The sequence below is a fragment of the Balaenoptera borealis genome (genome assembly GCF_965194805.1).
Source record: "Balaenoptera borealis genome assembly, chromosome: 5".
NCBI classification, from domain to species: domain Eukaryota; kingdom Metazoa; phylum Chordata; class Mammalia; order Artiodactyla; family Balaenopteridae; genus Balaenoptera; species Balaenoptera borealis.
This window is the reverse complement of record NC_138862.1, coordinates 57,155,229-57,182,570: the sequence shown is the minus strand read 5'-3', so window position 1 is coordinate 57,182,570 and position 27,342 is coordinate 57,155,229. Positions and strand designations below refer to the sequence as shown.

At 34.9% G+C, this 27,342-nt stretch overlaps 1 long non-coding RNA gene across 2 annotated transcripts in view; it reads right to left on the bottom strand.

The window, feature by feature from the left end:
* LOC309630062 overlaps positions 1 to 27,342 on the bottom strand; it is a 415,145-nt gene that overhangs the window by 68,794 nt on the left and 319,009 nt on the right. For both annotated transcript variants that reach the window (XR_014245395.1, XR_014245396.1), the window contains one exon: positions 26,851 to 26,963. This is a non-coding gene — a long non-coding RNA (uncharacterized lncRNA). The remainder of the gene's footprint in view (positions 1 to 26,850; positions 26,964 to 27,342) is intronic.

The following is a 27,342-nucleotide window of genomic DNA, read 5'->3' as shown; positions in this document are numbered from 1 at the left end:
ATTACTGCATTTTTTCAGTAGTCCAGCAAAAGTTTCTCTGACTCCGGAAGAATCCTTCACTGCCAGAGTAATTTTCCTAACATACTTAATGTCACTCTTTTGCTTTAAAATTATCCATGGTTCTCCATAACATATCATTCAGGCATTCAAAATACAAACTGTATGTGTACAGGTATGCCAATTCATGCCCACCTAGTTCTAGGATAGGGCCACCTTAAACTGTATGAATCATAACTTTTTAATCTGATTTAATTACTAGACCCCAAAGCATGAGTCTTTGTTTGCTTCTGCTTACGTTCATAAAAAATATATACACTTTTTAATTTTTTCTTATAGTTTTTTTTTTTTTTTGGCTGCATCGGGCCTTAATTGTGGCATGTGGGATCTTCGTTGAGATATGCGGGCTCTTTGTTGCGGCGTGCGGGTTTCTCTCTAGTTGGGTGTGCAGGTTTTCTCTCTCTAGTTGTGGCATGCGGGTTTTCTCTTCTCTAGTTGTGTCATGCAGGCCCCAGGGTGAATGGGCTCTGTAGTTTGCAGTAGGCTCTCTAGTTGAGGTGCACGAGCTCAGTAGTTTTGGCATGCAGGCTTAGTTGCCCTGCGGCATGTGGGATCTTGGTTCCCTGACCAAGGATCGAACCCAAATCCCCTGAATTGTAAGGTGGAATCTTTACCACTGGACCACAAGGGAAGTCCCTATACACTTTTTTAAAACTCAATATTTGATTTGAGTCCATTCTCTATGTTTGCGTCTTTATTCCTGTCCTGCCCATAGGTTCATCAGAACCATTTATTTTTTAGATTCCATATATACGTGTTAGCATATGGTATTTGTTTTTCTCTTTCTGACTTACTTCACTCTGTATGATAGACTCTAGGTCCATCCACCTCACTACAAATAACTCAATTTCGTTTCTTTTTATGGCTGAGTAATATTCCATTGTATATATGTGCCACATCTTGTTTATCCATTCATCTGTTGATGGACACTTAGGTTGCTTCCATGTCCTGGCTATTGTAAATAGTGCTGCAATGAACATTGTGGTACATGACTCTTTTTGAATTATGGTTTTCTCAGGGTATAAGCACCAGTAATTTTTAGTTTTAAATATTGTACAAAGTTTTAAAGGATGGTTTCTGTGATTCAATCACTGTTCAGTGGATCTTTTAGGGTCCTCATTAGAGTGTGGAGACACTTAAAGACTTAATTTTCAGACTTTGATTTTTAAGACCAAATTATTTGGGTTAAAAATCTATATTTTTAACATTTAAATATTAAAAGTTTAGACATTAAGACATTAAAAGTTGGCATCCTCATGGGAGGTTTATAATCATGAATAACTCATAATTTAGTACAATATCATCAAAAGATATTTAAGAAAATAGACATGCTATTCCAAGCATTTGATTTTGCCAATATTCTCAACATTCTTATTTGCTTAAAATATAAAAATATTTTAAATAAAAGTTAAATTTTAGTTGTATTTTATGTAGCTTTAAAGAAGCTAAAACAGAATAATGATACTTTAAATTATAAAATTCATTTTATTTCTCTTTCTAAATTGAAAAATACATTTAAAATATAAAGATAACTTTGAATTGAGATATTTTAAAAATGAGGAATTTTTTTCTGAATAGTAATTGATAATGACTTATTTAAGATGACCCACAGGTTTTTGACTTTATTACAATTTTTACATAAGATTTTTCTGTAATGCACAGGCAGAAATTCCATCCCCTTAAGACTTGATGTAACCTGTGCATCTCTTGAATTTCTATCCCTTTCTCTTTAATATAGGCTACTAAACTGTGCTTCACTAGGATGTGTGACCCACTCCTTGACTCACAAATCTGAGTTCCAATCAAGTTGTCTCTTTCTTATACTTTATAAACATTTCAATGAAGCTTCCACCAATGAGCTGTTACAAACACTAAAGGCTTAGAATATTGTTTCCAAGAATATACTTTTTCTTTGTAAAGTCTGCCTTACATACCAAATAAATATAAGAGACTACAGTCACCTGTAGGAGTGGAAGTACTATAAAACAGCAATGTCAATGTACTAGAGAGGGCAATCCAATGGATTACTGAAAGGTTCAGTTTCAGTTTTTAGCTATGTAGGAATATAGTCTTATTAGTTCATGTTCACTATATTTTGACCCTCATTCAGCAGGGTAGTGTGAATGTGGCAGTGGTGGGGGTTAGGAATCTAAGTAGAAGCTTGCCTCATAATCTCTCTAATGCCCCATAAAGCTTCACCTCTTTCTCTGACTCTGAGTATCCATTCTTCATGCTCCCTTCACCCACTGTTCTCTCATTGCCAGTGTTTGTTTGACTGTCTTGTGCTATAAAATTACTTTGAGATTAACTAGGTTCAAGAAGGAATGGAAGTCAAACTATATACTGTTATTATATCTGGGGTGGGTGGAAGAGTGTGTGTGTGTGTGTGTGTGTGTGTGTGTGTGTATCTATATATTCTCTCTCTCAGCTATCTCTCTATGATATCTATCTATCTATTGAGAGGGAGGGTGGGACAGGAAGAGAGAAAGAGAAGACATACAGAGAGACAGAGGGATTAAGATATTTATTATTAAGATATATATATATATATATATATATATATATATATATATATATACACATACTATTAAGATAATTATAGGCAAAAAAAATCCCAAATAATATTCAAAGGTGCTTGAAATGTAGATTCACCTATGATGTATACAGAGTGAGTCATGGGGCAGACAGGAGGAAAAGCAGGAAAGTCCTCTTGGAACACGTCTATCTATGGAAAGGTATCTCCTATTTGACGACTGGAAAACCGTCACATGTTGAAGTGAGGACAGTGTACTCTTCTACATGGGTTGCTATGTAGGTTTATAAGGCTTGCAATCCCCAGGAACAACGCTCACTTCCTTTTGGTAAAAGCCATTTGGGGACTGGGTGTGGGATGACAGGGACGCGGCACAGAACTTATGGTTGTAATTGCATCTGTCATAGATGTTGGAAGTTTGGGTGAAGAAGGGACAAGAGAGAGAGCTGGACTCAGTCTTGTTAACCCATTCTAATGCGGAAAAATTAGAATTCTATTATTGTGAAAATTTTTCCTATGTGTGGAAAAATGTTTATTTTAACAAAGTGAGCGTAATTTTTGTTCACTGTTCATAAGGGGACTTTATATTATCTTTAGTGTTCCTTAACTACTGTATTTCTTTTAATTTTTACCTTTTTGGGTAATGTCTGTAAAAACGTTTTCTGTGTGTTTTAAATACAAGGTTTAATTTTAATGAAATAAATCTACACTAAAAAACTTCGTGCCATGTTTTCACCTGATTTGACCTGAATGTGATTTAAATTTATTTGTGACCTCCATTACTTCCACTACAACAATCATTTAAGAAATAATGTTTTTTAAATATCATGATACTATTAAGATATGTATTAGTAGTGTTTTATAATCTACAGAGCTGTTTACATAAATGATTTTGTCTTCACTTGGGTTCACAGAGGTGGATAAGGATTATTTTTTCCCTTTTAAAGAAAATATACCAGAGACACAGAAAGATTAAGTAGCTTGGATAAATTTTTCAGGGCCAGAGTGAAGTTTTAATAATAGAATTAGTGATAATTAGACAATGGCAGTATGATTTTGTGGAAAAGGTCTGAAAAACTTAGATTCAGAGCCATACTTTGAAAGTTACCGTGTGATCTTGGTCAAGTAATTAAACCCAGTGAGGCCAAGTTTTACTGACTGTCGATAGAGATAATAATAATTACCTCACAGAAATATCATGAATGTAGAAATAATATACTTAAAGCAAATAGTAGGGAAACGGTGCCTATTATGTGGTCAGTGAATTGCAGTTCATTGACCACCCTTCCTGTTGAACATATACTAATGAGCCTTTTCTTCACATTCAAAAAGCATGCATGCCAGGCTTCTTATTATTGAACCCCCCTCCCTCCCAGTACTGGGGTTTCATCAGATAAACCTAGAGGAAAATCCTGGCTTTGAAAATTTCATAGCAGAAGAACAACTTTTCTGAAAACCTTCAGCTGAAAATTCTATAACTAAATGGGCAGGGTTAAATTCTCATTTTTAAATACCAAAAAGTGGAGTAGAGTAAAAAGCCACTCTTAGTCTTAGACATCTTAGAGTCTCAGACATCCTGAACTTGCTTGGTTCCAAAGATGCTCATGGAGGCATCTCATGGAGGAGTAGGGTCCTAGACCCAAGGCCAGCAATGGCAAAGTCATGTAAGCTTAGTGGAGAGATGATCATAGGTCTGTGAGTTTCAGGGAAGCTGTTATACCAACCTGGGGGATGACAAGAGCAGAACCTCTGCCCATGGCTTTAGTGTTGCTGGGGAAAAATGGAATACACTCTGAGTGTCTTTCCTTTTAATAAAAAGCCCTTGGTAGGCACTGTACACAACATGTTTGAAAAGCGAACTGCTGTCTTCCTCCCTGGTTATTTAGAAGAAGGATTTTCATATGTTTCTGAAACATAGGAAAGCTGATAGGGATACCTAGAGTCACAACTGTTTATTATTTTTAATTAATCAATTAATATTGAAAAGCCAACCAGCAGGAGAGGGCTGAAATAAACAGAAGTTGACTATCCAGTGAAAGAGAACCCTCTTTTAACTGCAGTGAATCACACCATATAAACACAGTAAAAAATTTCAAACATTAACAGCCCCAGATACTCAACAAAAACAACAGAAGAAAAATCTAAAAGTAGAATTGTTTTGATATTCTGAAGAGGTTTCTCAGGTAGAATTGGCAACCTTGGACTAAAAAGACCTTCAATTAACTTTCTCGGATCTTACCTTACATGCGTTTATCTTAGAAAAAGATAGAATTGAAAAAAATAAGCTTTCATTCTTCTGTAACATCTTATTTCCTTATGCACTCCCTGCTCTAGATTCTGCTTTAGGTATTATCCTACAATTCATTTGTATGTTAAGCTCCTTAATATCTTTACTAGTATATTACCGTGTGCCATTATTTAATTAAAGAATAATTATAGGACACTGATATAATAAACCCTCAGATGAATGAGCAATTCACTTTCAAGTGAAAAGCATTTGGACTCAGCTGTGCAACGGAAAGTAATCTCTTTCAATAACACCACAGGCTTGGGGAATGATAGTTATCTAAAAGAACATAAACACATTTGACTTTGAAAGGTTAGAAACATCCAGAATCTCTTTCTCATTTGCAGGGGAAAAGAAATTCCTAATTATAAACATAATTTAAAAGTGCCCTGTTGACTTAAATATGAAGATATTTAAGATCTTTTATATGCTTTAGAAATGACAAAGCAGGGAATACAGAAGCAGACAATAAAACTACAGAGCAAGAAGTGTTCTGTTGCAAGAATTAGGTTAGCAGACACCACATATACACCAGCAATCAGGGATTTATAATTTTATACATATATATAAACAAACACACACACACTAAACTAAGCCTCTCTGTTTATATGGGTTCACAATTTTTGTGTCAGAAGCAGAGATTCCAACACAGTGGAGAGAATACAGGACAAAGCACAGAAGCAGATTATACATGTTCATCGGATTTTTAAGTAATAGATATTAAGTGTTAAGAGATCTATATTGTGCCTCTGGAAACGAAGACAGGATTAGAGTTTTACGAATACGACTAGCAAGAATATTTCAGGATTCAAAAGTTAATCACATTCTTTGATGTTAGTTCAGGGCTGGGTCCTAATTAGCCAAATTGATGTCGAAAAGGGCTATTTAATATAGTTTCTAAGTAGGTTCACTTTTAAAATAAAATGCATGTTCTATTTCAATATGCTCATGAATGTGGTCACAATTAATTACATTCCTTATAATGTAATTGTGAATTTCTATTTTGAGACAAGAATGCAGTAATTTCTACTTTCTTCACCACTGGAGAATGAATGAACCCAGAGAATAACATCATATTCTATAAACAAGATTCAACTAAAGTAATGATGTTATAACTAAGTGTTAAAGTATAAGTTATAACACAAGTTTTTTTGTCATTTCTAAATAGCCTTCTCTAATTTTCACTGTTTGTCATACTGATTTGGAATCAACATTAAAAATCAAGTGCAAATATCTTTAAAAATCAACTCCATCTCAATGGAGATTGGAAAGGTCTGAAGTCATGCATCAAACAGCAAAATAGTCACAAGAGGGAAATAACTCTGTAATCCTTGTCTACTTAGGACAAATTCCTGCTGCCTAAATTTCAGTTTACCATCAGTATACCTAAACTTAAGGAATGACAGACTTTAGAATAGTGCTCTCCACTATTCTATTCATCTATTCTGATGGCCTAACACAAGTCCTGGCCCCTTCTTCATGGCCACCGCTTCTCCCACCTCCATACTCCCTCTCTTCTATCTACCAAGCACTTTCAGCAAGTAGGACTCAGGGCAACTGTGAGCCAGAGAGAAGGGCAGAAAACACATTGAGCGATGGCAAAGACAATAATATAATACTAAAATTTATACCTTAATTAATCTTATGTACTAGGTATTGGATACGAACTTTATATCATATTGTTGTTTGGAAGATTAATTACAAAGAATGCAAATGGTTTATTATTTACTCTCCCTGTTTAACAGAATACTGAACAGAGAGGCACTGAATGACTTGTCCAAGATCCCACATCTAGGAAGTTCATGAGCTGAGACCAAACCCTGGAAACATGACTTCAAAATTCTGACTCCACCACTCTACTAATTTGAAAATATCACAATCAATTTTTAAAACAGCCTGAAAAGAGATTAGATGGTTAATGAAATGATTTACCAAAGCCTAAAAAGTTTTTGGCCCTTTCAGTTATGTGGTGTACTTAAGAAGAAGATCTGAAAGAAATCCAAGAAGTTTCCTTCTCAAAAAAAAAAGTTGTGTAGCTTCCACTCAGTACAATAAAAATATATTTATTTATTCAACAAATATACTTTTTGAACCTAACACATGCCACACACTATTCTAGGTACTTGGGATAGAGTAGTGAATAAATAGGCAGAAGTCCCTGCCTTTGTAAAGTGACATTCTACTGGAGAAAGACAGATATTATGATAAGTTAGAAGGTAGTAAATTTTATAGAGAAAAGAAAAATAGTAGGGAGGAGTGATGAGTAATTACATTCTAAGTAGGGTAGTCTGGAACATCCTTATAAAACATGCCATTTAAGCAAAAACTTGGAAATGATGGAGCAAGGTTTAGAAGCACTGGGAGGAAGGGTACTTAAGGCAGAGGAAACATTAAGACAAAGGCACTGATGGGGGAGAATGCCAGGCATGTTCAAGGTGCTGGGGGACCAGCATGGAAGGAGCAGAAACGGCCAGGGGCACAACTGGAATAGATAGGGCCTGAAAGGTAATGGGGAGACAGATATTACAGGGTGTGTAGAGCATAAAAAGGCTTTGATTTTTACTCTGAATGAGATGAAGAGACATCAGAGAGTTTTGAACAAGAGAGAGACATAATCACATTTACATTTAATAGCATCACTCTGGCTTCTCTGTTGAGCATAGGCTACAAGACAGAAATTGAGGAGAAAGAAGGAGGCTAAAGGCAGTGCTTTCATTGAGAAATAAAGGAGGTAGCCCATGGAGATGGCAGTGAGGGTGGCGACAAGTGGTACAATTTAAGACATATTTTGAAAGTAAAGCTGAAAGGACTTTCTAGGGGGTTCAATGTGAGCTATGAGAGCTTCTTTTTTGATATGTTGAGTTTGAGATGTCTATTAGATATCGAACAGAGATGAAAAGTAGGAAGTTGAATATACAGATTTGGCGTTCAGGAGAAGGTCAAGCTGGAGATGAAATTTTAGGGGTCGTCAGCATAGGACCATTATTTAAAATCACAGCACTGGATAAGTGAGTGTAGACTGAGAAGTGAAAAGGTCAAAGGACTGAATCTCGGGCCATTCTGAAGAAGTTTAGAGATCAGGAAAAAGAAAAAGAACAGCTAAAGGAAAATGTAAAGGAGGGACCAGTTGGTAGTAGAAAACCAGGAATGTACACCATTGGAAAAAAAAAGTATTACTTGCTAAAAGTCTAAGTAAGATAATGACTGAGCATGAACGACTGAATTAAGTAACATGGAGGTCTTTGGTTATATGTATTAGTTTCAGTGGAGTGATGGGAATGAAATGTCTATTGGAGTGAATTTAAGAGAGTCTGGAAAGAAAGGAATTGGTGGTAGTGAGTACTGATTACTTTGGGGGCATTTTTCTATAAGGACAAACAGTGAAATGGATGGTAACTACAATGGGCTTGGGATCAAAACAATTTTTTTAAGATATAAATATTGGCCTATTTGAATGTTGATGGGCTTGATCCAGGAAGAGAGAATTTTGCTGATATAGGAGAAAGATTGCGCAAGCAAGATCCTTGAGTAAGAGAGAGGGATGGGATCTTGTACTTCAGTGGAGAATTTACCCTTAAAGAGTAACAGAGAGAGTTGATAATAACAGGAGGGAAGTCCAAGTATGTAGGTTTGGACGTTGGTAGGAGAGTAGATGTGGTGGTGGGTGTTCAAGGCCTTGAATTTTCCAGCAAGGTAGAAAGAAAGGACATCCTGTAAGGAAGAGAACTATTTGACCTCAACACATAAGGCAACACTTTTGGTTTTCCTTTTGCTCCCATAACAGTTTGGCACTGACTGTATTGCTACACCTGTGTGTTTTGTTTTGCTTTTTTTCTCATCCACACCAGTTTTAAATCCCTTTAACATTTTTCTAAAGAACTTGAATGTATTAGGTCTTTTGGTAGTAAATATCCTCACTGGGAAGTGCAGCAACAGAGGATCTACAGCAATATTGGAATTCAGCCATAAGTACCAGGAAACCCTCTGAAATCTCTGACTCTGCAGTCTTTTCAACAGTAGCAACTTCTAACAGGGGATGAACACAGGGTACCTGGCAATGGCTGCTTAAGGTGAACATAACAAAGAAGGCAGGAAAATAACATTAGGGAAGACATTGCTGCTCAACAGGAGGTTTCCCTTCAATAAAGTTCTCTTGGGATTTCCCTGGTGGTCCAGTGGTTACAAATCTGCCTTCCAATGCAGGGGACATGGGTTTGATCCCTGGTCGGGGAACTAAGAACCCACATGCTTCTACAGGGCAACTAAGCCTACGTGCAACAACTAGAGAAGCCTGCGCGCCACAATGAAGACCCAGCACAGCCAAAAAAAATTCTTAAAAAAAAGTTCTCTTTTTTTCAGTGTTAGTCATGTTGGCAGAAAGTATCAAAGTAGCATTATAACCTGAGACAGATGCTGTGCTGTTTTATTTATTCACACTATTAACAACGTGGGGTTTAACTCCTCTGACCTCAGAAGTAACTTCAACTGCCAATGGAAATTATCCAATTTTAGCATTGTTCAAAAAGTGAAGATGTAGACAAAATTCATTATTTTTTATATGCAAAATAAATTTCAGAAGCAAATACAGCCACTATTTCCTATGAAACAACCTACATAAAATAAATCTTCCTTTCCAAGTGACTGGATAGCTTGAAATAATTGTGGACAATTTTGTCCTCAATTTAAGAAAAGTATCTTTTCTGGGTGTACAAAACAGCCATTTTGCTAAATGTAAAACTGAAAGATGATCTCCTATACTGTATAATTTTTTTAAATTTTCTTTAAGCTTTTATGGAGAAGGTTATGGTCTTTGGTCCGAGATCCTTACTGCAAACCTCTATTATGCTCCAAGTTCAAACAATTTGCTCTAAGGAGAGAAATAATATGCGTCCTCATGACTGACAGCTATAAAGAAATGAAATGTATCTGTTAAATTCCCCTCTATTACCTCCTTACATTTGCATATTCTTAAACGATTGGCCTAATAGCAGGAGGATGGAAAATACTCTAATTCCATCGCTATTCATTTTTGCCAGTTTTTTAGCTTAATCATTGCATATAGATGTGGATGACTGAATATGACATATAATTAAGTATTCAATCTATAGTTATTAATGACAGAGAAGGTAAAACTTGACTTACACTGGCCTATTACTTACCTTTAATCTTACACTACTGGTATTTTTTAAAAGTTCAAATAAGTAATATAAAAAAATTGAAGTTCAGAAAAAGATTTAAAGAAATTTTACACCACAGTGAGTTGAGTCAAAAGGGGAAAACACTTTTACATTTACATAAAACACCTATGAATTATCAGTGACCTTTCAAAAATTGTGTTTTAAATATCTACTCTGAGTTTCTTGGTTAAGCTATGATCAGAGAGCAATAAACTATCTGAATGTACCTAACTGTAATTTGAAGAAATATTTAATAATTCCATTTAGATGCTAATCTGCTATCTAGATAAATTCATCATTATTTTGATAGGCCATATCAATATATGACTCTGGGAACCATCAGGATTAATTTTATTTACTGTGTATGTGGTGGTGTTTATTCTACGTGGGTCCTAGAATATGTATTAGAGCTCTTCACTATAAATTATGTTTGTAACACATAACCCATAATTTCAATATCTGTTTATATACCTGTTTTTAAAAATATTGGATTGACTTCAATCACCAGTAGTATATATGGTGTCATAAGGGTCCATTTATTTTTTTTCCCAGACAACCCTCTGGGGTGTTTTTGTTTTTGTCTTGTTTTGTTTTTCTTTCACAGATTCTCTGATGCAGTTTCTAACTTTGGTAGATTTGTTATACTTGTGGGACTCCAAGTTTCTGGGAGGATTTAATCAAAAGAGAGAAGAAAAATGTCATTTCCAAATGACTTAATACAACTCTTGACAGTATCCTATACAGTGTTTCTAAATATTCTTAGCAAACTAATAGCAAGTGTTTTTCAATACAATGTAACTTCTCATAACAGTTCTTTTATTCTCCTTCCGCATTTAGCATTTTTCCTGTCCCAATTATTTTTCTTTACCATTAATCAATTATTCCTTTTGCTAACTCTTATTTCTCTAATCTGATTTATATAAGGCATAATGTGTTCAATAGCTCATCCCTATCTTTAGATCATCTATCTCTTCCCATTTTTTTCATGTAGCTAATGTTCTCTTGTTCATTTTTTCATTTATATTCTATTTCTAGCACCTATCATTTGCCTTATGTTTCTTCTCTTTGCTTCTCAGTTGCTATAGAGAAGAAGGGGAGGAGAGAAAGAGAACCAACATTCTGAACTCAGTCAACCAGCAGGGCACTATGTTAGGTGCTTTATATCTATTGAGCAATTTAATTTTCACAGCAAACATATGAAATATACAGTACATATCTGAATATATAATATATAAACAAGGATTAAAATCTCAATCTCAAAAATATATCTTATCCAAACTAAATATTTATTAAGCGGATAAAACAACATTCAAACTCAGGTCACATACTGGTCAGTTTGTTCATCTCACCTTGCCATTCTCCTACCACTATCACTGGGAAGACCTTAATCATAAACCACTTGTACTGGCTATTTCTATTCCCAGCAGGGTCTGCCTGCCTGTTGAGTGCCACTAGCACCTCCTCTTCCAGACATTGCTACTACCAGGCAGGATATCCAAAGTGTATTGCTATGCCCTAATATTGTTAGAAATTTTTAGTGGAACATTTCTTTTGGTACATAAGACTAAAACAAAAGTCCATATAGATTTGGGCCTGGAAACAAATCTGAGTGACCACTGCTATGTTAGAAACTAAGATTTTGTAGGAGTCATATGTGTTCACTTATCTCTTTTCTTATCGTGTGTTTTCTTCTAACAGACACATATCTCATTTCCATCATTTAGACTAAAAATTATTAATAACTTATATAATATTATGTGACAGTTTCAGTTATAAGTCATAAAGTGGGGAAATATAGTCCTTAGCTATGATAAATCTCTAGTATATCCTGAAAAGCTACAGAAACTTAAATACGTCTAACCAACACCAATCTACGCCCATTCTGTGTGAGAAATACACAAATAGTCTCTCTTCTCTCAGAGTTAGAAACCGATTAGGACCTTATTATTCTGTTATTTTCAAGATGGATAAACCCCCTTTAAGAAATCTCAAGGATAAAGCAATCAACCAAATTTTAAATGAGAGTGAGTAATGCCACATGTGTGCTGCACACTATAAGTATTTGGTAGCATATTTTTAAAAATTACGTCATTGACTCCAAGCTCTGACAACTCCACAGCTGATTTACCAGTGTCCTAATCAAAGAGCAATTAAAGCATCCTGTGTAAGAAATTATATATCATATGATTGTCCACATGGGCTCAACTTTAAGAATCATCAGCATAATTGACAAAACAATTCTAAATATCAAATATGCAAAAACTGATGGGACAATGACTGGTGTTAAGAGATCACAGGAATCAAAGACATCCAGATACAACTGTACTTGGAGAAAAGCATTGTGGCCAAAGAATTTGGTTCTTTCATCTGATGTACTGGAAAGTCACAATTCACATATCTTTATACCACTTTTTCTCAACACTTTTCCTACAATTTTCTGCAAGTAAGAACTAAGCCTTTGTATTCTATGCACGAACTACAGGATATGAGCACATAGCTACTCCTTTCATCTGAAACCAATACACCTCACACAGCACAAGTGATGGTGGAGATGGACAGCACTGTGGCTCCATATGTGCTGAAAGAATCGAAAATGTGTTGCTACATTATTAAATTTGTGAGACATTTCTCACACATTTTTCAAACAACTTTTCAGGTATTATCTTGTGAAATAAGTATCCTAAAAAATGTCTCATCATACCTACAGTTTGGACTGTCAGAACTAGCTGTGCCTACTAGAATGAATGCCAGGTTATGGGAATTAAGAGAGAGGATGAGGTCACTGCCAACCTCTCAGAGAATGCCCCAGATTGGAGGGGAAGGGTAGGGCGGGGGAACACATCCTGATGTAGGAGAGAATCAATGTGCTTTAGCTCCATCCTGGTAGAGTTTATGAGGAATAACATTGAATGGGACACTGTGATGATGTCAGGATATCACTCAAATATCCTCATATCCAGATACAAAAAAATTTTCATAGGTTCATTAACTTCTTCATTAATAATGTCATTCATTTACTCATTCACTCACTCATTTTTACTGTGAATTCATTGTCTCAGTAGATCACAAAACAAACTATACAGTTACCCAAGTTAAAAACCTAGGTACCATTCCTGATTCCTTTCTTTCCCTCACCTTTCCCTTGCATTCAATTTTCTAGGTGCTAGGTCTACTCACTTCAAATCTCACCACCTCCTCAAGGGACCTTCAGTCATCACCCTGACCTAGAATAGCCTCTCACTCTCAATTTATTTCCATTACATCTCTTTGTTTATATATTTCCTTCTAATTTTTATCACCATCTGTCAGTATCGTGTTTGTTCTTGTTCACGTCCATATTCCCCAAAGTGACCTAAACACAAGTTTAAGAATTACAGCTAATGTATACATATTTATTTACTGAATATTTTTGCTAGATGTCTCAAATTCTCAAGTTCTTTAAGAAAGGGCTTTAAGAAAAGCCCAGGACCAGATGGCTTCACAGGCGAATTCTATCAAACATTTAGAGAAGAGCTAACACCTATCCTTCTCAAACTCTTCCAAAATATAGCAAGGGAGGAACACTCCCAAACTCATTCTACGAGGCCACCATCACCCTGATACCAAAACCAGACAAAGATGTCACAAAGAAAGAAAACTACAGGCCAATATCACTGATGAACATAGATGCAAAAATCCTCAACAAAATACTAGCAAACACAACAGCACATTAAAAGGATCATACATTATGATCAAGTGGGGTTTACCCCAGAAATGCAAGGATTCTTCAATATATGCAAATCAATCAACGTGATACACCATATTAACAAATTGAAGGAGAAAAACCATATGATCATCTCAATAGATGCAGAGAAAGCTTTTGACAAAATTCAACACCCATTTATGATAAAAACCCTCCAGAAAATAGGCACAGAGGGAACTTTCCTCAACATAATAAAGGCTATATATGACAAACCCACAGCCAACATCATCCTCAATGGTGAAAAACTGAAATCATTTCCACTAAGATCAGGAACAAGACAAGGTTGCCCACTCTCACCACTATTATTCAACATAGTTTTGGAAATTTTAGCCACAGTGATCAGAGAAGAAAAAGAAATAAAAGGAATCCAAATTGGAAAGAAGAAGTAAAGCTGTCACTGTTTGCAGATGACATGATACTATACATAGAGAATCCTAAAGATGCTACCAGAAAACTACTAGAGCTAATCAATGAATTTGGTAAAGTAGCAGGATACAAAATTAATGCACAGAAATCTCTTGCATTCCTATACACTAATGATGAAAAATCTGAAAGTGAAATTAAGAAAACACTCCCATTTACCATTGCAACAAATAGAATAAAACATCTAGGAGTAAACCTACCTAAGGAGACAAAAGACCTGTATGCAGAAAATTATAAGACACTGATGAAAGAAATTAAAGATGATACAAATACAAGGAGAGATATACCATGTTCTTGGATTGGAAGAAGCAACATTGCAAAAATGACTCTACTACCCAAAGCAATGTACAAATTCAGTGCAATGCCTATCAAACTACCACTGGCATTTTTCACAGAACTAGAACAAAAAAATTCACAATTTGTATGGAAACACAAAAGACCCCAAATAGCCAAGCAATCTTGAGAAAGAAAAACAGAGCTGGAGGAATCAGGCTCCCTGACTTCAGACTATACTACAAAGTGACAGTAATCAAGACAGTATGGTACTGGCACAAAAACAGAAATATAGATCAATGGAACAGGATAGAAAGCCCAGAGATAAACCCACGCACATATGGTCACCTTATCTTTGAGAAAGGAGGCAAGAATATACAGTGGAGAAAAGACAGCCTCTTCAATAAGTGGTGCTGGGAAAACTGGACAGCTACCTGTAAAAGAATGAAATTAGAACACTCCCTTACACCATACACAAAAATAAACTCAAAATGGATTAAAGACCTAAATGTAAGGCCAGACACCATCAAACTCTTAGAGGAAAACATAGGCAGAACACTCCATGACATAAATCACAGCAAGATCCTTTTTGACCCACCTCCTAGAGAAATGGAAATAAAAACAAAAATAAACAAATGGGACCTAATGAAACTTAAAAGCTTCTGCACAGCAAAGGAAACCATAAACAAGACGAAAAGACAACCCTCAGAATGGGAGAAAATATTTGCAAATGAAGCAACTGACAAAGGATTAATTTCCAAAACATACAAGCAACTCATGCAGCTCAATATCAAAAAAATAAACAACCCAATCCAAAAATGGGCAGAAGACCTAAATAGACATTTCTCCAAAGAAGATATACAGATTGCCAACAAATACATGAAAGAATGCTCAACATCATTAATCATTAGAGAAATGTAAATCAAAACTACAATGAGATATAATCTCACACCGGTCAGAATGGTCATCATCAAAAAATCTACAAATAATAAATGCTGGAGATGGTGTGGAGAAAAGCAAACCCTCTTGCACTGTTGGTGGGAATGTAAATTGATACAGCCACTATGGAGAACAGTATGGAGGTTCCTTAAAAAACTAAAAATAGAACTACCATATGACCCAGCAATCCCACTACTGGGCATATACCCTGAGAAAACCGTAATTCAAAAAGAGTCATGTACCAAAATGTTCAGTGCAGCTCTATTTACAATAGCCAGGACATGGAAGCAACCTAAGTGTCCATCAACAGATGAATGGATAAAGAAGATGTGGCACATATATACAATGGAATATTGCTCAGCCATAAAAAGGAACCAAACTGAGTTATTTCTAGTGAGGTGGATGGACCTAGAGACTGTCATACAGAGTGAAGTAAGTCAGAAAGAGAAAAACAAATACCGTATGCTAACACACACATATATATATATATATATGGAATCTAAAAAAAGAAAATGGTCAGAAGAACCTAGGGTCAAGACGGGAATAAAGATGCAGACCTACTAGAGAATGGACTTGAGGATACGGGGAGGGGGAAGGGTAAGCTGGGACAAAGTGAGAGAGTGGCATGGACGTATATACACTACCAAACGCATAAAATAGATAGCTAGTGGGAAGCAGCCTCATAGCACAGGGAGATCAGCTCGGTGCTTTGTGACCACCTAGAGGGGTGTGATAGAGAGGGTGGGAGGGAGGGAGATGCAAGAGGGAAGAGATATGGGGACATATGTATATGTATAACTGATTCACTTTGTTATAAAGCAGAAACTGACATACCATTGTAAAGCAATTATACTCTAATACAGATGTTAAAAAAAAAAGGCTTTAAGGCTGAAATGTTCATTTGGGAGACAAATAAATATGAATAAACCTCTTGAGGGGAAAGTCCTCTGCCTCCTCCTTAGGTATAATACTTGAGTCAATGTACACAGAGACGATACCACATCAGACCCCAGTAGCTATGCCTCATTTATTTTTTAATTATAGTAGCAAAGTCAGTAGCAATTGCATATGGAAATACAACATTATGAATTTAGAGTGTTACATATGATGGGAGAGGTGAAAGATAATGGCAGTCAAGGAGAAATCATGAACAATCAAGACCCTACTGGGGAAAAACAGGCCCAAAAGTTCATAATGATTTCACTAGATGGGGACTTAGAGGAAAAGGCATTTTATCACCTTGTGATCTAAACAAGTAAGAGCTATACTTGCGCATAGTCATTTATTCAACAAATTTTTTTAGAATTTATATATTATTTATTATTATATGTCTAGTATTTCGGTGATATCATGAGGCATAATTCCTGCCCTGAAGGAATGCATAACTTTGCTTATCATCTGCATTTTCCTTTGCTCTGTTTTCAGCTAATTATAGTGGCTAGCATAAGTAAAGGATGTTGATCTTACCTATGTTACAATCTATGAAGAGACTATATAATCTGTCAATTGAAAGCCTTGTTTCTAACAAAAGAAAATTCCTGACAAATTTTTACATACTTGTATAATATAGAATATTTAAAGTAAAATTTATACACATCTAATTGGAGCCTTAATTTTTACATAGGTCTCTCTAGTGTATTTCAAAATGATAAAAACCTTAGAAATACAGTTGTACATATACATAATAACTCAGCTTCCAATTTGTCAGACTCAAAGGACAATTATAATTACCAACTCTGAAGTGGAAAACAGACATCTGCTAGTCTACTAGGATGAGATAGTGCTTCTAAACTTTTAATGTACAATAGATCACCTCAGGATCTTATCAAAAGGCAGACTCAGTAGGGCTGGAGTATGGCCTGAGACTCTGAATTTCTTATAAGCTCAAAGATTATGTCAGTGCTGCTGTGACAGGACCATATGGTGGCTTGATATTCGGGTAATGACTATTGATTTGGAAACTAAGAAGTTCAGAGGTGGGAACTGTTTTTGCTTATCTGGATAAAGAAATTGCTAAATCCTATTGAAAATATGTTAAGAAAGAAGGGAACACAAACCAACCAACCAACAAACAACAATAAAAAACTGGGGGTGGATCCACTCTTATAGGAGAGACCTCCTTTCCATCACAATAAAAGTGGTCACAGATCGTATCCAGAAAATAAACGCTTTTGACAATTCACCTTGTGACTTATTCGAGTGATTTCCCTATAGATCTTCTACTTGGATTTTAGTTTTGATAAGGAAATTTGGATCAGCATCAGAGACACAGAAAGCCCAGAAATGTATCAAAGCAACCTGAGCTGATCATAGCTCTCACTGAATAGCTGCTTCTCCTGCAGAAGCACAGTTACTTCTCTTCCCAAGTTTGTGTATGTTGTCACTCAGCTTTCCCACCAGAGGGGTTTTGTTAAAAGATCCCTGTTTAATGACAAATCTCCTGTGACAATATGGAAAGGGATACGTTACTAAAACAGAGAAAAATAGACTGCTAGTGAACTTGGCTAGCATTTTAACACTAAGAGAACTCAGAGTATTCTGTTTTCATGAAGTTGTAGGGGGGTAAATTCTCTGTCCAGAACTAATAACTGCTCATCTGTTAACTGAAATATATAAACATGTATATTCCTTGGATTTGGGGATCCATTCATTCCGCTTCAGAAGCCATAGATATACTTATGCTGTGACTCAAGCACTGTCTTCCCAGTGGAAAGTTAATGGGGTTTGAAATATGATTTGACAAGAGATTTCTGTTTTGTTTTTGCCTCACTCTGAGATGATCAGATTCCTCCTTATAGAGAAAAATGTGACAACCCAAGAGATCCTGAGTGAAATCAGCCTCTTTGTAAAAAATCCTCTTCTATTAAATAGTGCCATGTTTCTATGTCCTCTGGGGCCATTCTTGTGCTCTTACAATTTTTCACTCACTGTTTTAATAACGTTATTAGGGGACAAAAGCACACAGAGGTGTTGCCTATGAACTCACAAGGACTATCATGGTTTAAAGGTATTTAGAGTACTTACTAGGATTCTCAACTTTCCCATTTTACTTTAAAAGGATCTCTCAGACTAAAGGCAAGAATTCTGAGCAGAGAACCAATACTTTAAGTTCCCATTTATTATGTCATTTTATTATTCGATAAGAGGAAAAAATCCTTCCAATTTGCTATCCTGAAGAGTATTTTCAGATTTTTCTCTTACCTGGTAAAGACTTTATTTCGCAAAGCTCAAAAATAATGCTTATATCATATTTCTTTGCTTTCTCCAGCAAACCAAATGGCATCTTCCTACTTAAAACAGCAACTAAGGAAATATTTATGCCTTCCATCCAAGAATGTAAAATGTTTCCACATGTTAACCATGTATTTATCAAAAACTCCTCTAATGAAAAAATAATAATAATAAATAAATTTAAAAAAGGATTATCCCGCTTTTAGGCATTAGAGGACTAAGGTATGTAATTGCCCAAAGTTGTAGAGGTGAATCAGTATCAACTTGAGGCAAAACACAATGCCTGACTCACAGTCTGTTTCAAAAATGTTTATTTCCTAGATTATTTGTGAACTGACTTGAGCCCAAATTCATGCCTTGATAGTCTTTCGGTTGTTGTTGTTAATTTATCTCACTCTTACTTAGGAAGGATTGTATTTCCTAGATGCCATTAGATTCTAATGAGGCTGAGGTTTCTAAGCCTCAGGCTATGTCTCATTTAGACTTTTCTTTCAGAAAGCCTCTCTTTCCATGTGTACTTTCATCTTAATCCATGGATTTATATATAGCTGTAATGGAATTTCACATTTTCCCACAATTTCTCTCCTCCGGTTGTTGCAAGTTAGGGTTGCTAGGTCATAATGGAATAAATGTGACCTTTTTAATGCTATTTTAATACCGAAATACCTTCTTGTCTTGATAGCGTATGGTCAAAAGCTCATGCTTATTGGAAATATCTAATGCAAATTTGTATATGAGTTCTGTTGCTGATTAGATATAATCTTTCTAAAGAACAATTCAAGTGATTGACTTAATTTAATTCATTACCAGTTTTGGGAATCTTTTCTGCTTAGGACCATTAATATTATTAAATATTAAGATTAGAATATTTATTTAGACAACTGCAAATATTTCAGGATAATATAAAATGAGATACTGGAATTTAACTTGCTTTGTTGAATAAACTAGAGAATATCCATTTTGATGGAAATGTACTGTGCTGTGGAGAAAAAAAAGGGACCTTAGTTCCAAACAAAACGTTTCTGTTAATCAACTTATGGAACTGGTGAAAGTTAAACTTTTTATTTTTCTACTTTACATGTTAAATTTAGACTTACACAAAACTTGCAAAAATAGTACAGAGGATTCCTCTATATTCCCCATTCTGCTTTTTCTAATGCAAGCACCACATGTAACCATAATACAATTTTAAAAACCAGGAAATATTGGTACAATATTATTAACTACATTGCAGATTTTATTCAAATTCTACCAGTTTTTTTACTAGGTCTTTTTTTCCCATTATGTTTTTCCATGTCTTCTTTTTATCCAAGAAACCTATCTCAACCCCACACTGCACTTAGTTGTTATTTCTCTTTGCTCCTCTCCAATGTGTGACTTTGCTTTCTTATTCCTTTTCTTTCACAATCTTGGCATTTTGGAAGAGTACTCATTATTTTGTACGGTGTTCCTCAAGTTAGGTTTGTCTGATATTTTGTTGTAACTAAAATCAGGTCATAATTTTTAGGGGTGCAAAAACACCACAGAAATGATGCTGAGTCTCATTTATTCCATTCTTAAAGCAAGGTAAATTAAAATAAAGCTTTGTGATATATCTATCTTCTACTATTTTATTCTGCTTTGCTGTTTTTACTTGTTTGTACTGTTAAAATATGTCTTCATTGGAATAGAAAATGACATTTAAAGAAAAAAGTATTTTAATATTCTTATTTCCTTCTGGTGAAGAAACACTACTTAATTATTCAACTTCACCTATGCTTAACACACTCTAGGAAATTTTTTAAAACACTAAAATGACGGGGTTTTTCAAGAAACTCAGCTTTTAAGAAAACACATCCAGTGATTTTAGGAGCCATGTCATAAAAGAAAGTTAGCTTAGTTCACCTAAACTATAGCATGACGATGTAGTATCTTTCCTTTTTCAATAGCCTATTATGCTTTATAGGCTTCTTCTAAATATTTGCTGTGTATACCATTTCTATTTTTAAATGGATCTTTTGGTCATTGTCAGCTTGGTCTTATATCACTTTATTTAGCATATTTGAAATGAGTATTATTTACTATTATAATATATCTCAACAAATACATTACCTTTTGGAGAGAGATACAGATATTGTTAGCATTCCATTATGCAAGAATTGTTCATAACTAACAATAATTGAGCATGAAGAAATTTTCAACGGTTATGAATAACGCCTATAAATAATTATATAATTATAGGCATTACAAATGCTTGCAATATAAATAATGCCTAAATAATTTTTGAAGTCTACATAGAAATCCAAAAAGCTCCAAACATCTGTGTCTAAATTTAAGAGAATAAATATTCTATTTTGAGTGGAAGGAGAACCCCAAACACCTGCAAAAGATTCCAGGAAAATGTAGGGTGTTTCTGAATCTGTTCTTGCTATTCTCACTCATTCTTTCCCTTCCCTCTCCCTCCCTTCCTTCCTTCTCTCCTTCTCTCCAGTTTTATTGAAAAAGACATTACAGACAATTATAATACAGAAAGTGTGATAATAGAGTTATGCAGAAGACACTATAGAAACATTAAAAAAGGAATATTTTATTTTACCTGAAACCCTCAGCTGACTGTCACTGCTGAATATTAAGGCGAGAGAAGGCTATAATAGGGATGAAGAGAGTAACTTTTATAGAATTCTTCATTGAAACTTGTAGATGAACGCTTACTCTTTGGGGCATGGCAAACTTCCAGCATTCATTTACACAACTGATTACAGCAAAAAGTCTTATGGCCAATCTTTACCTACACTGCATGTGTGTTAACCAGAAGTAGCAGGATGATTTGACTATGTAACCCATTTACAAACTACATCCATCCTGGCTTTACTATAAAAGTGATCTGCCTGCTTATTAATAGTATTGATAGCTATCTATTTATTTTAACACAACTATGTGACATAACAAAGCTGAAAACTTTAAGTACATTATCTCAATTAATTCTCACAAAACCACAATGAGATGAATATCATTATGATGGCAATTTTACAGAAGAGGGATTGAACTTGGAGAGTTAGGGGAAACTTCCCAGAGCTGCACATCATTAAAGCATCAGAGTTGATATTTGCGTGAAGATAATCTGACGACAAAGATTGTCTTCATAATAAACATAAGTTAAAGATACCTTTTCATCACCAAAAAAGCAAGTGTACTTACGATGGGTACAATCATGGTACCTAAACTCATGAGTTTTTGGGTTCACCAGATTCAAAAATTTTAAATTTTGGGCTTGGTAGGGGAAAGATAACTTTAAAAATCAGACATTTTTGTAAGTTTCTTCAGGCAAATTAAAGATAAGCAATGTGATGGAGAAAGAAAGGCATTTATATGCAAATCAAAACCACAGTGAGATATCACCTCACACCAATCAGAATGGCTATCATCAAAAAGTCTACAAATAATAAATTCTGGAGGGTATGTGGAGAAAAGGGAACCTTCCTACACTGTTGGTGGGAATGTAAATTGGTGCAGTCACTATGGAAAACAGTATGGAGCTTCCTTAAAAAAACTAAAAATAGAGCTACCATGTGATCCAGATATCCCATTCCTGGGCATAAATCTGGAAAAGACGAAAAGTCTAATTCAAAAAGATACATGCACCCCAATGTTCATATCAGCACTATTTACAATAGCCAAGACATGGAAATAACCCAAATGACCACCAACAGATAGTTGGTTTAAGAAGATGTGATACATACACACACACACACACACACACACACACACTGATACTTATAACTTATGTTTATTATGAAGACAATCTTTGTCGTCAGATTATCTTCACTCAAATATCAACTCTGATGCTTTAATAATAATGGGATATTATTCAGACATAATGAAATAATGCCATTTGCAGCAAAATAGATACACCTAGAGAATATCATACTAAGTGAAGTAAGTCAGATGGAGAAAGACAAATATTATATGATATCACTTATACGTGGAATCTAAAAAATAATACAAATGAATCTATATATAAAACAGACACAGACTCACAGACATAAAAAACAAACTTATGGTTACCAAAGGAAAAACGGAAGGGAGAGGGATAAATTAGGAGTATGGAATTAACAGATACAAACTACTATACATAAAATAGCTAAGCAACAAGGATTTACTGTATAGCACAGGGAACTATAATCAATATCTTGTAATAACCTATACTGGAAAATAATCTGAAAAGTATACATTTCTATATAGCAATCACTTTGCTGAATACCTGAACCTAACAAAATACTGTAAATCAACTATACTTCAATTAAAAAAAGAACAGAAAAGCATTTATAAGAAATAAAGAGGAGAAATAAATTTGCATTAGAGAATTCAAAAGTCAAAATCTCACTTTAGCCTGATTGACTTACTTTCCATTTTTTAAGCTCTCAAAATGCAGACTGTTCAGGATTTTGTCTCTGTAATTTTAGGAGGAGCTCAGAGAAAATCATTAACTCTCACAATGATAGTTAATACAGGATCACTCAATTTTGATGTATGTATATGATTTTCATGTGAAAGCATGAAATCACAGTGTTTCATCATCAAATACTTAAGTATTACAGTGAAATTTTCTCTTTGCCCAGAATGCGAGGATATAAAGTAAAGCCATACTTCCTCAGCACCAGCTTGCTCTTGTCACCAGGTTCACAGATGGTTACAGGGTTCCTTATTCCTTCTCATTGGGAGAAGACTGCATTTCCATTATTTGCATACATTATCTGTATTAGTGAGAAAGGAATGGCCTGAACTTCTCTAAAGTAGGTGAACAGCTTCTTTGAAAAGATAATTCAGGATTCATGACACACTTAAACCCCAGGCTTTCTACCTGGTCCTGCAAGTTGAAAGACCTTTACATTTTCAAGAACTATTTTTTTGCTAGGAGTCCATCCAAATTATCCAATATCCTGTGCCCTTAGATCAAACACATATGGAACAATATTAAAACTTTCTTGGGAAAAAACCTTAAGGAGAAATAAATTGATTAAAAACTGCAATAAATAAAGATTGTTACAGTTAGAAATAGTTGATATACTCATTTCTTGGGTCTCATGTCAAATCTAAACTTTGCTGCAATTCCCTATCTTAAGGCTTCATTCAGCCTATAGGTTGCCTTCACATCTAAAAGTCATTGCACATTTATTGATTACCTACTCCATGACTTTACTATACAGGGATTAAAAAGATAAGTGAAATATGATATCTACCAGCACAAAGTTTACAATCCGGTAATGGTAGGAATAATAAGATAGATACACAAAATACAAAGCAAAGAAGGTAAATGGCTTAAGAAAAATCCAAGTAAAGAATAATCTAGATATAGAGAGAGACAGAGGCAAAGAGAGAAAATAAGTCTGGGGTAGCTGTAAGAAACTTCCTGAATGAGGAAGTGTTTAAGATTAATTTTAAGGGACTTTGACAAGTAAGAAAGAAAGGAAGGAAGGAAGGAAGGGATTTTAGAGATCAGGAAGGGAAGGGAGAAAAGTGAGAAAGTACAGAATACAGGTATGTTCACATCCTTGGAAGAGTAGAGAGCATAGGTCAGATAGGTGATAAAATTAAAAAGGCATTAGTAATCATTTATAGGACTTGGTAGTTGATAGTGTAGAAGGAAAAACTAAAAATAAATTTGTGATTTAAAACCTACGTGTGTAAAGGTGGTTTTATTTAAAGAAAGAAGCAAGATAGGATAATGCGATGATTTTAGGAGCAGGAAAGTGATATATGCTTTTATGAAAATGTTGAGATTAAAGTACCTCCTTGAACATTTGGCTTCTGAATTATGATTTAGACCTTAAAAAAGATTGTAAAGAGTATAAGAGTTGGAGTTATAAGACTTGGTATCAAATCCTGGATCTTCTAATTTGTATGTCCTTAGATGTGTCACAAGCTCTTTGTGCATCATTTTATTCACTGTTAGAGATGGAGATTAAAAGTGCTTTGCAATCTACAAAATTCAACAAATCCAAGATGTTCCTGTTGTCTGCATAAACGTAATAGTTGAAGCTATTATTAAAAGGACAGCCTATAAGAGGTCTGAAGAGGGGTTAGTGCAACTGCCATGTTTGATAAATTAAAAAAGGAATTCTAACCATCACATGTAATTTTGTTTGTTGATACCTGATTTTATAGTTTTATGACACACATATGCATACCTGCACAATACATTGCTTGACTTTACTTGATTTTGAACTTTTTAAAAAGGGTGCCATATACTATACAGTCTTCTAAGACGTGCTTTACTAACTTCAGATTATGATGCTAAGATTCATCCATGATTTTTAATTACAGATAATTTTTTATTGCTACATGGTATTCCATTTTACGAAAATTCCATAATGTAGTCATCCATTCCACTGTTTATAGACATTTTTGTTGTTTCCAAGGTTTCTTTTTCTTTTTGCTACTATAAACAGTGACACAATGAATATTTTTGTTATGTCTTCCAGCACATACATGCAAGAATCATATGTCCAGGTATGTTCAACTCTAGAAAACAATGTTAAATTGATTTCTAAAATGGTTTTATCATTTTAAACTCTTACCAGCAATGTGTAAAAGATCCATATCCTCTCCAAACCACGGTTCCATCAAATTTCTTAAATTCCAGTGATGAGTGATGAATAATAGTATCTCACTGTGTTCTTTTATTGACGTTTTTCCAATTACTAGTAAAGTTTGGTGACTCTTCATATTTTTATTAGCTATATACATCTTTTGTGACATGTCTATTAATATTTTTGACCATTTTTATTGTTAACATTTTTCTATTTTAATGTATGGGATCTCTCTATGTATACTTCATTATAGTCTTTGCTGACTATAAGAATTTCAAGTAACTTTTCATACTCTCTTCACTGTCTTTAAAGTGCCTTTTGAGAAACAAATGTTTAATTTAATTTGCACACCATCTGTTGGTTCTTTTTTTTTTGATTTTTGTGCTTTTGAGTCATACTGACTGAAGGTCAGAAAGACATGTACCTGTATTTTCTTCTGAAACTTTTAAAGTTTAGCTTTTGCTCTTCAAAAATTTTAATCCATACAAAGCTAATTTTTGTATACTGTGTGAGGTAGAAAACCAATCTTATTTTTTTCTTTATTAATGAACCATCTCTAGCTCTGTTTATTGAATAGTTCTTCTCTTTTTCAGTGATCTGTCCAAGTACCTCAGTCATCCATCGAAGTTCAGCCTAAAGCTGAGTCTTTCCTTGGATCTCTCTTTTGTCCCTGTTGTTGATTTTGTCTTCTCCTCACAGCAGCATCATTCTGCCTTAACTGAAGTATGACATGTAGGGCAATTCCTCCCTCCTTATTCTTTCTTTTAAATTAACGCATATGAACCTATTTTGTACTGGTATTATTCAAACCTTTTACAAATATTAACTCATTTAATGCTCAAAACAACCTTATAAGGTAGGTACTTTGTTCCAATTTTACAGATGAGGAAATTGAGGCATAGAGAAGTTAAGTAACATTTTTAAGGTCACACAGTGAGTAAGTGCCAAAGTTGGGATTGTAAACCAGGCAGTCTGGCTCCAGAGTCCATTATTATCATTAATCATAGTACATTAATGATATCACTAGATTATCATTATCATCATTTTCAAATGATATAAGAACATGAGAGACATTCAGTGTTAGCTCAGCATTGTAGGGAAGTAGGATAACAACATATTTTGCAAAGGTCTTTTCAGAATTTGACCAAGATCACTTACACATTTCATGTGTTTGAGGGGAATCAATGGAAAAGACAGTTTTGTTCAGATAATGCATTTATCTAAGTATGATCCTGAATCTGGACATGCTAAAAATATTTGTGGGCTCCTTTTAACACCTGAGTCATAAAATGCAGTGTTTACTATGGAACTGGACTCCATGTTTCAAAACATACTTGTGGGAATTCACTATAAGTATAACAGAAAATTGAGAAAACCAGTAAGTGTTTTCTGAAATATATATCCACATTATCAGTGGGCAGCTTTGCTGACAGACTAGAATCTTCTGGAAACGTACGACATTCACTCCCCATCTGTTGTCTCCCGACATTGTTTAACCATCAAGTGTCAGAATGAACAGCATGAGCTGGTCTCATCTCACCCCTTCATTTGCCATGAAATCACAAGCCTGTAAATAGACCCCCAAAAAGGGACTTCCAGTCCCAGGATGACATTCTTACCTGCACGTGGCTTTAGGTGATTCAGCTCTGCCAGGGATGCTGTGAGAGCCAGCCACAGTACCTCTGCTCTCATCCACAGAGTACATTGTCAGTCCTGGAACCGGCACAGCTCACTGCAAAGCAGAGAAAATTTTATGCTTATTTCACAATACTTTTCCCTTTGTCTGACTTTCATTAGATCCCAGAGCCATTTTCCCTCTTGGGAACACATTTTAAAAATTGGTAGAAGCCAATGAGAAAATGATTCAAATAATAGAGAAGCCACCGCAATGAGAAGCCCGCTCACTGCAACTAGAGAAAGCCAGTGAGCAGCAACGAAGACCCAACACAGCCAAAAATTTAAAAATTAAAATTTCAATACAAATTATGAGAAAAAAAAGATACTCTCTTTTTACCTTTTCTTCTTAGGATATGTCTGTTTCATAAAGCACCTATATCATCTGCTGAAAAGACTGTCTTCATTTATCTCACTAAAATATATTCTATGTCTTG